At 42.4% G+C, this 15,399-nt stretch overlaps 1 protein-coding gene across 5 annotated transcripts in view; it reads right to left on the bottom strand.

Moving 5' to 3' along the window:
* Positions 1-15,399, bottom strand: part of LOC148025282 (uncharacterized) — a 132,294-nt gene that overhangs the window by 62,249 nt on the left and 54,646 nt on the right. The gene's annotated exons all lie outside the window — the stretch shown is intronic.

Consider the following 15,399-nt stretch of genomic DNA (forward strand, 5'->3'; position numbering starts at 1 on the left):
GGGCAGCCTAGTGGCACTTTAGTGGCTGGCTTTGTGCTTTCTAAAAGGGCATCCATACCAGCCAACGTGTTCCTCCTCATACTATGTATGTGCTACCTCTCCTTATCCATGTTTATTCATATTGATCACATCGCTTGGAGGGGAAAGAGAGAGAGCTGGGGAGTATCTCTAGTTTATGATATAGATCCTGTTGCTTGTCATTGAGGTTTCATGTTCATTGTTTTGCTCATATCCCATGTGGTTGTGTCCTTGTCACACACGCTATTGCTCACTGTCATTCAGTGCACGTTCTCACATGGGAGTAGATGTTGCAGGTTTGCTTAATCTTTTGTTAGTACAAATGTTGAATTTTTCTTCTTCTACTACCGGTTTGGCTATTTACTTGCTTGTACAATCTAGCATTTTAACTGCACTTGTGGATTGATTGGTGTTGACTTGCATTTGCAGTGCCACCATCAGTGGTGTTGATTGCTAGCAGTTGCACTTGATGCCTTCACAACATGCCCTCTTGCTGCTAACTATTGCATCTTGATTCTTGGTAACTGGCATTTGGTTGTCTACACAACCCTTGGCTGCCTTGCTGTTCAAAAGTGTGGCCTGGTAGTCATGCAACACCTTTGTAGTTGGCCACATGGCATCTATGTTTACACTACCAGCAGTATGGTTTTCTCCATCTCTCTGTTTTTTTCACACATCCTTAAAACCTTTGACTTGTGTTCTACAGCTCATTTCCATGTGTTTCATTATTTGGAACTATCTGACTTGATTCACACCTTGTTCACTACATGTTTGTACCTCAAGAGAGGGTTCTCCCATGTTAATTCGATGCTATTGATAAACTCTATGCATTGTTGAGAATGTCCTTGTTGTACTTGTATGTCCTGAAATCTGTGGGATCTGTTCGCAATCATGTTTGTCATGCACTATCATCTCCTGCCTAGGAGCCTCATTAGTCTGAGTCAGATGGGGACATTAGGAACTTTGACATGTCTATCATGTGTTTTGACAAAGGAGACAGCTCTATTCAGAGCATGCATTTCTTTTCTCAATCAGTCTAGTGTGCATTTCTAGGTCTTGCCAGGCACCTATCAGCATGTACAGCCCTTAGAAGCTGCAATCTAATTTTCCAGGCCCTTACCAGCAATTTTTCACTGCCACAGCAGCATTTTCGCCTGTCCCGTCAGCCAGATTTGGCTAGCCACCACCCTATCTGAAAAGAAATGCTAGCTTCAAAAAAGAAGAGAATGGTAATTCCTGATTAAGCATCTAATTACATCCATCAACAAATAAACATAAATTGAAATGCACAATTTACCTTAACAATCTTAGACAATATATAGCATGTTAGCCCCAAAATTGGCACCCCTTGTAGTATTTCTTTATCTTATATTACAAATGGAAGGAGTACAACTAAGCTCCTCTAATCTCCGCTAATCCAAATGCCTCTTGCTATCAAAACTAACTAGCAAGACTCCAACCTAATTTACTCCTTCATTTGCTTGGGGATTAACCTTCACCCTACTCATTAAAAAGACAAATTTAGCCCCAAATCCAATATTGGCTAGCTGACCTCTTGAATCTCCTTAAAATCCCGCAATTTCAACTACTAGAATTCAAGTCCTACGCCCTCAATTCTGAGCACACATCCCGAGACGGTTGAGAAACCCTAATTTTTGCTATAAATTAGGGTTTACATCAGAGATTGCCTGAAATCTCTTCCCCGATAGCTCAAACTGCTAGAAAATGCTAAGATAACTTTAGAGATGACTAGGAGATGAGAGAGAATAATGTAGAGAGAGAAATTTCACAGTTTTGTCGCGAGAAACGCTCAAAAGCTGCCTTGCTCAACATCCATGAAAGCTGTCACCTACAGCTTCCAAAAAGACTAATGTCCCCCTCCTGTATGTTGTCATCTACACCAAAAGGACATTACATTGTTGTCACATGCTACACCAAAAGGACATTACATTGTTGTCACATGCTCCTAGAGGGCTCCAAATTGCTGTCACATACTGTGGGACTGAACCCTCGTGGCTACAAATCGCATCGACCACGCCTCCTTCCTCTTTAACAAATCTCCTTCTCTCTCACAATGGTTGAAATAGACTTCCACTAACCCCTTAAAACGTTTTTCCCAGTTGCATGGGTAAGTTTTGCCAAGTGGCAACCTTCTAATCCCATTTTCTAGCATTATTTAGCCTTTTTTTTTTAAGAAATAGAGTATTAATTTTGAAAAATTAATTTAATAATTATTCTAATACTCAAAAAATTTAGTTTCACCAACCAATAAATAAATTGACTATGCCATTTGTCTTTCAACTATCTTAGAGCAGTTATTAGCCATTTTGACCGGCATTAATTAATTAATTAATACCTAGTCTCTAATGTCACCACCATTAGTGGCAATAAATTGAAATAGACCAAAATATAACACCAACTACCGCCTAGTACTTGTCAAGCATAACTTATCACAACTTTTGCCTTTGACAATCACTGCATTCTCAGGGTCGATGACCTTAAATTGAAATAGACCAAAATATAACACCAACTACCGCCTAGTACTCGTCAAGCATAACTTATCACAACTTTTACCTTTGACAATCACTGCATTCTCAGGGTCGATGACCTACTACTATGAAATAACTACCATGTGCATCACATATGCTAAATAACCTTGCACATTGGATTAATAACTTAATCAAATATTATTGGCAAGATTAAAGCATCTTAAAATTTCACATCCCCGTGACATTTACCACAAGAGGTTCCATTCCAAAGCAACCTAGACATCAATCAATGGGTGCATTGACTAGAGTGGCTACCCAAGAACTTACCAAGACTATAGAGCAAAATGGTTATCTTCCTTAGGAGTCCAAGAGCCATCCCAAAGAGGCCAAGGCATCACACAAAGGGTGCTTCTCGGTTACCAAGTTGCCGACAAAGGCCCACAAAGGCGATGTAAAACCACTTTGAACTTCTTTTCCTTGTTTTATTTATAAAACAGTACCCATAGGGGAAAAGGGATGCTTGGCTCACACATCATGGGACAAATAGCATATATAGAGCAACCAACAGGGATATAAATCCACGAAATAAAGGGTGTAGAGGTATGCACTACTAATGCAAATAGTTCAAGATCCAAATGTGAGCAAGGTGCTCACGGGTACTCTAATCAATGAGATGCATAGAGCAACGTTACACTATGAGTACGGATATGTAGCAAGGTGCCACTTTGACAATGTCTCTCATGGAAAAATTGTTCACTTGCCCAAGTGCTCTTTTACAAAGATGATGATCATGAAATGAAAAGGTGAAGCACAACTAGAAAGGAATGCTAATGCTAACACAAAACAATGCTAAAACCTAAGAATACCAAATAGAAGGGTAGAGACCCCCACTCAGCCATGAATATCAATGCTCAAGGAGGAGCAAGATGTGCTCTTCGTATGGTGCCAAGAACCAAGATGAAATGAGGTCATCTAACAATGAAGCTAGACTGATACACTGGTGCATTAACCAAATTTGAGCCTCCAAACTGCTGCATTTTGATGACTAGCCTACTACCCTTCCACATCCAGCACTCTCTTAGCTCTGACCAATAGTTACATCACTTAGGATCCGTTTTTGCTAAGCGTCACACTCCAACTACATTCGTTGCTCTATCTTTGAGCATTACGTACACTCCTTTCATTTACAATATTAATTCATTCACTTCAGAGTTCTCTTCTTCCTATGTTAGTGCTCATGTTTTTGCATTTAAGAGTTTTATATTTTATGTTTAGGGATTCTTCATAATTGTTTGAGTTATTGTATTTCAATCGTGTTTATACATTCTGTGTTTTCTCAATGCAAACCCTAGCTTACCTTCACCTGATATCAAAGTTGGTGCTCTTGTAAGAGTATAATGTGGCTATAGTGGTTGGAGAGCTTGGTTTTGTGTGAGATGCAGAGCAACATGTAGCAAATTTACAATGCCTCAAACTCCTCCTAGGGATCCTACTATGTCTAATCAAGCTTCTCCATCATTAGAGGCCTTAAAGAGGCATTACGGACTCAATCAGGAAGAGTCCACCTTCACTTTCTTCTTATTTGCTAGATACGCAATTCACGATAGATTAGGAGTTTCAAGAATACTTGTACATCAGGTATGGTTGCAGCTATCGCTCTTCAACTCTTAAAAATCTTGCTCCTAATCTATCTAGATCGATTAGCGAGGCTAGCCATCTCTCGCCAATCAAGGAGAACATATGGCATTTGGAACGACTATGGCAATCCATCTTCTTCATCACATACAAGCTCAATGTTAGCTTTACCTAACTCTTTTGAGTTATTTAAACAGAAACCCTTCCATATTTCTTCTTTTGGTATGTAACATCTGTCATACACAAGTTTGAGTATGTAAATATAAATCGAGGAGACTCTTGAAGTAGATGTACATCCGCAAGTATATTTGATACTTCTATTTCAAATGAGCATGGTATTGATAGTTCTTTTTCTCAAATTCCTTCAATCCCTCCATCTTTTCATCAAAACATAGATTTCCTTTCTTCTTTCATTAATTTGGGATTGCCCCTGCACCTAGCATACTAGGGTTGGGATTATCTATCTCTACTCCTATTTCCTTCTTTTGTCTCTATCCCACATGTTACCTATCCACATACACCCTCGCACATCGTTAGCAAAAATGCCTTCCTTTAACATTGTGCCTTACCCACACCCACAAGTGAGCACCTCTCTTTACCCTAGGACGATGGTGATGAGTATCCCCTTACTCCCTCCGAACACTCACCTCCTTATCTATCGGCCTCTTGAACGCAAGGATTTCCACCCTCTGCTTATATGTGTTGTCCTACTCCTATTTCCTTCTTTTGTCTCTATCCCACATGTCACCTATCCACATACACCCTCGCACATCGTTAGCAAAAATGCCTTCCTTTAACATTGTGCCTTACCCACATCCACAAGTGAGCACCTCTCTTTATCCTAGGACGATGGTGATGAGTATCCCCTTACTCCCTCCGAACACTCACCTCCTTATCTATCGGCCTCTTGAACGCAGGGATTTCCACCCTCTGCTTATGATGTGTTGTCACACACTGTTGAGTTAAAACACGCTTTTCAATTGATTAGCATTCTTAAACAGCCCCAAAACACACTTAATTAATGAAAAACCCTAAAAAGAGAAGCAATTCGAGAGAGTTTCAGCGGTCTACCAAAAACCCTAATTTTTGGGACACCCTTCTACATCTACAAATAGACAGGCTGCCCCCATTCAGCCTCATCCTGTCTGTGCAGGTTTCTCACTCCGCGTGCAGATTTCAGCCATCAACCTCCTCCCACACGGCACTCGAGCCCTCCTGACTGCTGCCACTCCATTTGTGTTTGCTCCTACTCTTGGCGCCTTCATCCATGCTGACATCAGCTATGCTGGCGACATCATCATCTGCTGCGATCTAATCATCCAGTCATCGCCACCCACATCAGACACTCTTTTAGCCTGTGTTTGCACCTCTGCAGCCTAGGCGTCATCTGTTCATCATCCTGCAACAGTTTCAGATGTGCGTTTGCTGTCTAGGACAACCGCCAACCATCACACACACTCCTACTGTTTGCGTTCGCTGATCAGCATCTACTGCCACTTGCGTTTACAGCATCTACCTCCCATCTACCTCCTCAAACACTCCTACTAGTGGTCATAGTCTTGGGATCCGTCTCCAATGGACAACACACTCCGACATTGCTCTGCCCTTGAGCACATTGTACACTCTTACATTCATTTACAGCATTCATTCACTTCAGAGTTGTGTTCTCTACCTCCCTTCTTCTATTTGTGTTTGAGTTTTGAGTTTTTGAGTTTTGCGTTCAGGGTTTGAGTTTTGCTCTCTGTGTCTGCGTCTGTCTCTTTGTGTTTCTGTTGTGGTCATACACACTCTGTGTCCTTAGTGCAAACCCTAGCAGTTTTCTTCACATGGTATCAGAGCCGGTGCTCTTGTAAAGAGTATCCTACAGATATTGTGGAGAGCTAGTTTTTGTGCAAGGCACACAATACAACTCGTGACGGAATCACGGTGTTTGAGACACTTTCTTCTTCAGTTCCTATGATGTCCTATCAAGCTTCTCCATCACTGGAGGCCCTGAGACGGCATTATGGACTCGGTGAGGAGGACGACACTCTACTTTCACCTTCATCTTCTTTTTCTACTCCTATTCCAGATTTCACTAACATGACAAAGGATGACTTTGAGGAGTACTATCGCAACAAGTATGGTGATGTTTACACCTCTCCTACCAGTTTTGCTACCCTGGCATTCGGAACGTCTAGCGATCCATCTTCATCATCTGAGCCAAGTCCAATGTCAAGTTTGTACAATCCTTTTGAGTTGCATGAACCAAGACCCTCGCGTGTTTCTTCTTTTGAGGTACAAGATCCGGATGATTTTGCATATGCGAACTTTAATAAAGGGGGGTCACGAAGCAGATGGAATTCAGGTACATCTACAACTTCTGTTTCATTTGAGCATGTCACACACACTTCTCACTTTCCTCCCATCCCACCCTCTTCTATATCACACCTTCATCACCTCTCATCATCTTTCCAAAACCTTGGATTACACTCCACATCTGCATCCCACACCCTAGGGGTTGGATCTTCCATCTCCACTCCTAGCACCTTCTCCTTCTCTACTCCATTCTCTACCTCTTTGCACCATGGTACTTCGTTAGGGGAAATGCCACCCTTTAACACAGTGCCTCTAACCTTTCAGCAAATGAGCACCCCCATAGCTCCTAGGTCGACTGTAATGGCATCCCCTTCACTATCCCCAACTTCACATCTCACACGACCACTCAAACGCAAGGGTTTCCATCCTCAACTTATGGTGCGTCTTCACACTCTCCTTGGGTTACACCTACGCAGAAATTCCCTTCTGCTCCCCGTGTTCCCATCCTACCTCCTTGGGTTACTCATGTGGCTAATGGTACCCATGCCTAGTTAGCCCATCCCTACCTATGGATCCATCTTGCACACTACCCACATGTCTGGTGGACACGTTGGGGCCCATTCCCAAGTGTACTCCACTCCCCTATCCTACCCACACTACACTTTTTCACACTATCCATCTCCGAGCACTACCACTCTTGTTGCAACTGCCAAGAATGCCTTAACAGATAAGACATGTTTTAACCGGTCAAATTTCACCACTTGGTCGAACTTCATGCAATAAGTGCTTGATTCTCAGGGTCTTTAGGACCTTGTCATTGGTCTAGAGCCTATGCCGGACCCTCAACTAGCTCACCTTGACTACATCTGTCAATGGAGAGCCCGCAATACCATAGCCAATGTTGAGCTGATATAGGGATTGCTTCTTGAGTTTCACTCTCAATTGCAGCACTTCCCACTCACATCAGAGCGTTGGAGTCCCCTTCTCGACCGCTATGCGGCTCGAGATCGTACTCAGCACATCAATCTCAACTTTGAGCTTCAAGAGTTCTCTATTAAGAAAAGGGATGATCTAAAAGTAAAGCTGGCTAAATATAGGCAGTTACTTGTCGAGTTCGCCACTACTAGCTCTCCAAAGTCAGATGACGACCAGGTTATATTCTTTTTGAATAAGTTGCCCGAAAAGTACTTCAATTCCATTCAACACATTATCTCCCAAACCTTGATTGCCAACCTTCTACGAGTTTGAGTGCCAGTTTTTGTGTTACGTGAGGTTGCATGATTAAGTCTACAAGAAACCCTCATCACAACCTTATTCAAAGCAAAGGGGATTGGTTGCCTCTTCTTCAAGAGGGAAACCTCCAATGGCAAGAACTCACAAGATGCGAAGGCAAGCCAATCAAAGGGTGACTCCTCTTCCTCAGATGGAACCAAAGACTCTAGACCTATTTGGCAGCAACTCCCTAAGAAAAACCAGTTTTGCACGCACTACCAGAGAGCAAGCCATGTGGACAGGGAGTGTCGCTCCAAGGCCCAAGGTCTTTCACCTAAAAAGCCTTAGCAAACCCTATGACTGCACAATCCAGTGGAACTATGCCTTCCGCTCATGCTTCATTTGCTCCTTCAGCACCCATTGTTAATGTTGGACATGTGGCTCGAGTACAACCTTCGCAACCCATCTCTTTCACTACCCCTGAAGGACTGGCTAATTGGTCTATAGGTTCCGAGCCCGTTGCACTTCATACATCCATCTCCCCTTCCTCTCCACCTCGTCAAGTGTTCCCTTGGCAGAGCCCTACTACTGAATGTGCGCGATGGTAGCCACCTTAGACTAGCATGTCTCTAGGTCCTTTCGGATACCCTAGGTCAGTCTAGCATTCATTTTTTGCACTCTTAGAGTTGGGCCCATAGAATTCATTGTCCTTAGCTTTTCCATTCTTTTCTCTTCCGCTGCATTTACTTATACAGATATACATTCATTGCATTTATTATGAGTTAGATTTTCTTTTTGGTATGTTTTGCTTTGGAGCATCTCACCATTGATGTTTGCAGGGTTTTGTCTTTCGGTGTAGGGCTAACTTGTAGATTGCTTTGGTCCTACTTGGACTAGAGACATGGGGATACGCACCGTTCCTTTCATGGTTTCATCATCATAGGAATGCTTGCTCTTCTTCCAACATGGCGGTTTCCCATCCCGAGGCAGATTGTGTAGCCTCTCTCTCGATGCTATCATGGCGGTGACTTCTACTTTGCTCTTCCAATGAGGTGCTTCATCCGCTTAATCTTCTTTCATCCCTTATGATTCTTGGCACCATATGAAGACAGACATCAAGCTCCTCTTCCTTCGTTGGCATCTACCTCCAACTTGAGAGGGGTTTCCTATCCTTCTTGGTATTCTACAGGCTTCAGCACTTTGTCTTCGACATCGGTTTCTTCCCCCTGTTGTACCTTACCCTTTGCATTGCATGATTTCATCATCCTTGTACTAGGGCGCTTGGGCAAGTGAACAATTTCTCCATGAGGGGGACACTATCCAAGTGGCATCTGCTGCATGAGCATTTTTCAACATGTAGCATACTTTGCATCTCATTGTGCAAAGCACCACTTGAATGGATCCTAAGTTGTTTCCACCGGCGGCTATTGTCACCATACCACCATACTTCATCACATGGATATCTCATCACCTATTTTTCCTCGACATCGACACCCTTGAGTAGATAGGTAAGCTTGTATTGTTTTGTGATGTGTTGGGTGTACCCTCCCTACTCCCATCTTCTGGGTAACTATTCCTCAATTGGCCGCATCTCATAAAATTTAACTCACTTATTCAAAAAAAAAAAAAAAAACAATGTGGTTCCATCCGCCTTTGTGGACCTTGGTAGGCCACTAGGCAGCCGACGTGCACCCTTTGTCCAATGCCCTGTCCTCTCTAGGGTGACTACTTGCTTTCCTTTGGTAAGATAGCCATCACCTGTGCAGTCTTCATAGGCCACTCGGCAGTCAATGTGCACCCTTTGTCCAATGCTCTGGCTGCTTTGGGATGGGACACCTAAGGGTAAGTAAACCTCACAGTGTGGATGGCCTAATCTTTTGGCTTAATTTTGGGCCTAAGAGGGGATATTGAGCTAAAACACACTTTTCAACTGATTAGCATTATGAAACAGCCCCAAAACACACTTAATTAATGAAAAACCCTAAAAAAGGCAGCAGTTCGAAAGAGTTTCAATAGTCTCCCAAAAACCCTAATTTTTGGGACACCCTTCTACATCTATAAATAGACAGGTTTCCCCCATGCAACCTCATCCCGTCTGTGCGGGTTTTTCACTCCACGTGCAGATTTCAGCCATCAACCTCCTCCCATGCGACAGTCCAACCCTCGTGACTGCTGCCACTCCATCTGTGTTTACTCCTACTCTTGGCGCCTTCATCCATGCTGATATCAACTGTTGGTGACATCATCATCTGCTACAATCTGATCATCCAGTCATCACCACCCACATCAGACACTCTTTCAGCCTGCGTTTGCACCTCTACAACCTAGGCATCAGCTGTTTATCATCTTGCGGCAGTTTCAGATATGCGTTTATTGTCTGGGACAGCTGCCAGCCATCACACAGACTCCTCGTTTGCGTTTGCTAATCAACATCTACTATCACTTGCATTTACAGCATCTACCTCCTCAAACACTCCGATTGATGGTCACAGACTTGGGATCCATCTCCGGTAGACATCACACTCCGATATTGCTCTATCCTTGAGCACACTGTACACTCTTACATTCATTTACACCATTCCTTAACTTTAGAGTTGTGTTCTCTCTCTCCCTTCTTCTGTTTGTGTTTGAGTTTCTATGTTTGAGTTTTGAGTTTTGAGTTTTTGAGTTTTGCCTTTAGGGTTTGAGTTTTTCTCTCTGTGTCTGTGTTTATCTCTTTGTGTTTCTGTCGTGGTCGTACACTCTGTGTGTCCTCAATGCAAACCCTAGCAATTTTCTTCACACACACTCCATGGGTTACTTCCACACAAGGATTTCCATCCTCTCTCTATCATGTCCCAATCCCTCTCCCTTGGGCTACACATGCGGCTTGAGCATGATATTGGTAGTTCTTTTTCTCAAACTCCTTCAATTCCTCCATCTTTTGATCAAAACATAGATTTCCTTTCTTCTTCTTTCAATAATTTAGAATTGCACTCCACACCTACATTCAACATACTAGGGTTGGACTTATCTATCTCTGCTCCTAGTTTCTTTTCTTTCTCTATCCCACATATCACCTATCCACACAAGAATGCCACTCTACACCCTAGTGCATCGTTAGTGGAAATGCCTCCCTTTAACACTCTGCCTTACCCACACCCACAAGTGAGCACCTTTATTTACCTTGGGATGATGGTGATGGGTATTCCACATGAATGCCACTCTACACCCTAGTGCATCGTTAGTGGAAATGCCTCCCTTTAACACTGTGCCTTGCCTACACCCACAAGTGAGCACCTTTATTTACCTTGGGATGATGGTGATGGGTATCCCTGTTACTCCCCCACAATACTCACATTATCTATCAGCCTCTCAAGCGCAAGGATTTCCACCCTCTACTTATGGTGCGCCCACATACTCCATGGATCCCTCCCACGCAAGGATTTCAATCTTCTGTCTATCGTGTCCCCATCCCTCCCCCTTGGGCTACACGTGGCTACAATACCCATATCTACTTTTGGATCCATTGTGCATATGGATGGTGGGAACTTCAGGGTTAATTCCAAATATACTTTACTCCTCCACCCTATTCCTCATTCAACACTACCACCCCTATTGCTACGGCCAAGAATGCCTTCACAAAAGTGGGTCGAATTTCACCACTTGGTCTGACTTTATGCAACAAGTGCTTGAATCTTAGGGTCTTTGGGATCTAGTCGTTGGTCTAGAGCCTATGTCAAGACTTGGACCCTCAACTAGCTCACCTAATCACATCCGTCAATGGAGAGTTTAAAATACCACAACCAGTGTTGAGTTAATGCGAGCTTGCTTCCTAAGTCACATTCTCAATTACATCACTTGCTCCTCGCATCGAAGCATTGGAGTCATCTCCTTGACCTTTATGTGACAAGAGATCGAGCCTAGTGTATCAATCTCAATTTTGAGCTTCAAGAGTTTTCTATTAAGGGGATGGCCTAAAGTCAAGCTAACCAATTACAAGCAGTTACTCGCTGAGTTCACCACTACTATCTCACCAAAGTTAGATGACAATTAGGTTACTTTCTTTCTAAACAAGCCACCTGAAAATACTTCCACTTTATCCAATACATCACTTCGCTACCCACCACTAGCAAATCTCCTGAGTTCGACTGTCAGTTCTTATGTTGCACAAGGCTACATGGCTGCACAATCAAGTCCACAAGAAGTCCTCACATTCTTATTTAGAGAGGGGTCTAATTATCTCTTCTTCACAAGGAAAAACAAGAGGTGGCAAGAACTCTCAAGATACGAAGGCAACACAACAAAAGGGTGATATTTCTTCCTCAAACGGAAACAAAGAAACAAAGCCCATCTAACAACAACTCCCTAACAAGAAAAGATTTTGCACACACTATCAAAGATCAAGCCATGTAGGAGAGGAGTATTGTACTAAGGCCCAAGGTCTCCCAGCTAAGAAACCACAATAAGCCGCGACTACCTCCACTCCCCCTGGACAATCAACTAGGGGTATGCCTCTCGCTACTGCCCCATCTACTCCTTCTAGCATAGTTGCCACTCAACATGTAACACACGAACAGCCTGAGCAACCCTTATCTTTCAGTACACCTAAACGACTCGTCTACTTCTTCCTCTGCCATAGCACTCTTTGCATCCATTCCGAGGTCTCCTCCTGCACCCCTACCTCGAACTATTTTCCCACCTCGACATGAGTGTCATTAGCAGTGACCTCCTAATGATCATGCATAATGGTGGCCACACACTTAGGCTAGCACCCTTAGGGTACATTACACTATCTCATTCATACTTGGATCTCAGTTCTTTAGACTAATGAGTTGGGCCTATACATTACTTTGTACTTGGGCTTTCTTTCCTTTGTCTTTCGCTACATTCACTCATTCTCACATTCATACTATTTCTTTGCAGATTTTGGTCTCTTTTGCAAGGTTCTGTAATTTAGCCTAGGGCTACCGTGCAAGTTTCCACTAGTCCTACCTAGGTTGGAGACATGGGAAATCTATCGTTCCTTTGTAGTTTCATCTTTATCGGAGACTTACTCTTCTATCAATTGCAAGCATGGAGACTTCCCCTCCTTAGGCAAAACTTGCAATATCTCTTAATGCTATCAAAACAATAGCTTCTCCTTGGCTCCTCTAAGTAGAGTGTTTTATACACATTCTTCTTCATGGTTCTCAACACCACATAACAACCACCATCAAGTTCCTCTTTCTCATTCGGCATCAGATGATCCATGGTTGACAACAGTTTTCCTTCACTATCTTGGTATTCTACAAGTTTCAACATCTGTCCTCAAGATTGGTTTCCCTTTCCTATTGTACCTCCCCTTTGCATTCCATGATCATCATCATATTTGTAAAAGGATGCTTGGTCAAGTAAACAATTCCCCCTACAAGAGACACTGTCCAAGTGACATCCTTCTGTATGCCCATTTTCATCATTTAGCATTCTTTGCACCTCATTGTGCAAAGCATTGTTAAGCAAATCCTGAGCTATTTTCACCTGTAGTTCATTTACCACCTTACCACCACACCTTCCATACTTCTCCCTTTTCCTTCATCATCGACAACCTCAAGTGGTTGGGATAACTTATTTATCTTGTGATATATTGGATCTAACCATCCCTTTTCATTCTCCCTCAAGACATGATTACTTACTAGGCCATAAACCATATCTTCTCCACTCTAATCCCACCAAAAAAAAAAGTTCAATGTGCTTCCATTTGCCTTTGTCGATTCAGTCGACAAGCACTCTTTGTTTGATGCCTCGGTCTCTCTGGGGTGATCAATTGGGCTCCCTTGGTAAGATAACCATCGCCTCTATACTTGGTAGGCCATTGAGTACCCAAGGTGCATCCTTTGTCCAATACACCGCTATTTTGAGGTGAAATGCCTTTGGGTACAAATAGGCTTCAACTTTTCTTCCAATTTTTTCTTGGTTCCAATTTTGGGTCTAAGAAGGGATATTGAGCTTAAAATGCATTATAAACTAATTAGCTCTTTAAAACAAGCCCAAAACGTATAAATTACCAAAAGTTTCATTCAACAACATAATGTCTTAGAGAGTTTCTCTGTCCCATAAGCAAAACCCTGATTTGGGAGGATCATTTTGTATTTGCCACATCATCATCAGCCTATCCATTGTTGCCTAGCAACTACTCCTGCTGTGGCAAGTACATTAAATGCACCAAAGCGCCTATGTTTGCAATTCTAGCTAGCCGCCCTGCTAATTTGCTCCTGCATGGATATCAGACTACTACCATTTTTGATAGCACATACTCATACTGCACCTATTTTCGACACGTTCTCTAATCAGTTTTCGGCCTCTAACGGGTGGTACAATGCTGCATTTATCAGATTTTAGTCTCCAAACTATTGCGTTTTGGGGAGCAACATGCTGCCCTTCCATACTTAGCACTCTCTTTGTAACCATTCTTCCTTCTCTAAGAGGGTGGTAATGCCCTAATCGAGCACTTAACTATAGCAATCAGTAAATAAACATAAATCGAAATGGACACTTTACCTTAATAATCTCGGATATTGGCTATCGTGTTGGCCCCAAAACCAACTCCCCTTCAAGTATTCATTTAACTTCAATTGCCAATGGATTTATTACAAGCCGAGATTCCATAATCTCCTTGGATAATTCAAAAGCCTTTGTTATTCCAACAATCAGCAAACAAATGGGGCGATTTTCCCCTTGAATTTCACCCAAGATTTACTTTAATTGAACCCCAACTAGCCAAATGCTGCCCCAAATTTACAATGGATTGCTTGGCATCTAAAATCCCTATCAATACCATAAATTGCAGGTACTAATTTCAGTGTACGATACCTTTAACTAATGGCATGGTTCCTAAGGTGGCTCCTAAACCCTAATTTTTGCAAAATTTTAAGGTTTATAGTAGAATTCCCTATAGTGTCCACCAAATCTGGTTGAGACCTACTCCAAATGGCCGAGATAAGCTGAGATCTCCTAAGAATGAATTGGAGAAGATAAGAGAAAGCCAAGATGAGAGAAAAAACTGATTTTCTTCGTGAGGGCACCTTAAAACGCCTACCCCTAGAAGGTCTCAGATATTGTCACCTACAACCAATTATTGTTCCTTTGCTCCAAAAGTGATCATCAACCTTTGCTTTCTCCCACTAGCTAAAATTTGACTGAATGATTGAGACCCAACCCTCAAAAACGTTTTCTCAAATCGCATGGGTATATTTGTCAGGTGGCACCCTTCTAAACCCATTTTTCAGCATTACCCAACCACTAACTTAATTATCAGAATTAAATAATTTTGAGAATTATTTTCAAAACTTTTGACCCTACCCAAAATTAAATGTACCCATCCATATATAAATTGGCTAGGCCATTTGCAACCTGGAGTGATCTCCAACCTCTGTTGACCCTTACTCACATTAGCTAATTAATTAATACTACTCCCTAGTGTCACCACTGACACTTATTAGCCAAACAACTATCCTAGGGTCAAAACTAATACCGACTGACCACCAAAGCCTAGCTGGTATAACTTATCACGACTTTTGCCTTAGACACCCACTACATCCTCGGGATCCTTGGCCTGTCACCATGAAATAATTGCCACGTGCATTACATGTACTAAAAAATCATACTTAATCAAATGTTGTCAGCAAGATTAAAGTATCTCGAAATTTCAACTGACAACATCTCAAAATCTCACGTCCTGGTGACAAACCTCCCCCTTGAAATCCTTGCAATTGTCATCAATTGCATT

This window comes from Lygodium microphyllum, chromosome 14 (assembly GCF_053477565.2).
Source record: "Lygodium microphyllum isolate KBCC chromosome 14, Lygodium_microphyllum_v1.1.10, whole genome shotgun sequence".
NCBI lineage: Eukaryota > Viridiplantae > Streptophyta > Polypodiopsida > Schizaeales > Lygodiaceae > Lygodium > Lygodium microphyllum.